Consider the following 1,998-nt stretch of genomic DNA (forward strand, 5'->3'; position numbering starts at 1 on the left):
TTCGGCCTTCAGAGATGCATAACTCTCACTGAAGGTAATGAGCATATTATGCATATGTAATAGGTATATAAGGACAATAATAGATCTTAAATGTCAATAGTCACCTACCGCAAGCTCTCAGAGTTAGAGAGGTATGAATCTAAAAGGATATTGAAGAAACTAAGGTTATGATTTTGTAGGCACAGAGGCTTAATGTTAAGCTTGAAAGTAGTCCTGCTGAAGTAATTAGGATTCTTCACATGCTTAAAGTTAAGCACATATATGTGTGTTTGCAGGATCAGGGCATAATTTACAGTCATATAGGCTCAAAGAATACAAACTAGTGGGTCAGGACTGACCATGATGATATGTTAAGCAGCCATTTAATAGTTACATAAATAAAACATAACTAAATGACAAGGACACTTCACTGAATTAAGGTCCTGATTCATGGAAATACACATACTTAACTATAAGCATATAAGTTCCATTGTCTTTAATGAGATAAGAATATGCTTAGGTAATGTCTTAACAGAGATGCTTTCCTTAATTGAAGACTTTCATATTATTCTATTTTTATGTATTTGACTAATAAAATTAACCTGAAGACTTTTTACAACACTGTGGAACGTGCATGTTTTCCCCCTCTGTGAAATTAGCATATTTAAAGAGAAATCTTTGGTACAGAAATAAATGGAAGAGAATCAAACAACTGGAAAACATAAGGGAGAATTAAACAGAAAGAAATCAGGATGAATTAAAACTGAAAGCATGCTCTGGGGCCAGACTAGTGGGTGCTAATTCAACCTGGGTACTGGCATTTGTAGTGAACAGACCAAATTCAGAAGTGGGAAGTAAAGTGATGTAAATTAAAATGTCTTTTCACGTACTTAGCCTCCCTTATATTTCCTTATATCTTCTCTATTGATGCATAAGTCAGTCTAAGAGGGTGTAATTTATGCATTGAGAACACTTTACTCTTCCCACATATTCAGATGATCTTCTCCTCTCCTATTCCCAGTTTTGCACCAGTGACCCAAAAGTTTTGATCAGCTGCTGCTGAAATGTCACTTTACCTTATTCTGGAGCTTGGAATGCTCTCGTTGTACCTTACTGTAAGAGTAAATCGCCATTCTGACATTCTAGATTTCCATTGTCATTTTACAGTGCTGTATCCCCACTGATTTCAGTGGAATTATGGCTGATTTACACTGTGAAGAACTCAGTAGCTTCTGGGTCATTTCGCTTTGAAAGTGGGGTAGACAAGTCCCCCACTTAGCATAAGATTGTTCCTAAGAATCTTAGCTTGTGGGGTGGGGGAGGGTTTTGGCTTCCTAAGGACTGAGGATGGCTAAATAAGAGGTGAGTGAATAGGGCCTGAGTATAGGGTTCATAATAAAACAAAATCCATTCATCTCAATTCAAGATTAATTATAAAGCTTTTGCACAGCATTAATGCTAATGGACCTGTGATGGGATATATTAGGTCCTCCAAGCTACCTAGAGCAGCTGCGTGGGACACAGCCAATCAGGGCTCAGAAAGCTTGTATAAAAGGGCCTGCTGGGACTCGGCAATCAGTCTACTTGCAAGACTGGACAGAGCAGTTACTGGCTGTAGTCAGATGAGTAAGGACAGTGCTCCTGGCTGGTTGCAATACCTGGACAGAGCAGTTGCTGGCAGGGACAAGTGGGAGAGGGGAGGCGGAAGCAAGGAAAGTCCTCCTGGCTGGCTGTGGGAATGCAAGAAAAAGACTTCAGCCCTGCGATAAGGGTGAAGGTAAAGCTGAAGGAGCTGCAGGGAAGTGGCCCAGGGAACAGTACAATAGAGTTAAAAGGGGCACAGCATGTGGCTGCTATTTATAGGGTCCCTGGGTTGGGACTTGGAGTGGTGGGCAGGCCAGTGTCCCCCTCCCACCAGCCACTAGGGAAGTGGCCAAAGCCCTGAAGAAGGGGAGTTTCCACAGGCCCCAGTGAGCGGGCTGAAGACCCCGAAGAGGGTAGGCATTTGTAGACTTTGAT

The sequence above is a fragment of the Natator depressus genome, chromosome 4 (assembly GCF_965152275.1).
Source record: "Natator depressus isolate rNatDep1 chromosome 4, rNatDep2.hap1, whole genome shotgun sequence".
Taxonomy (NCBI): domain Eukaryota; kingdom Metazoa; phylum Chordata; order Testudines; family Cheloniidae; genus Natator; species Natator depressus.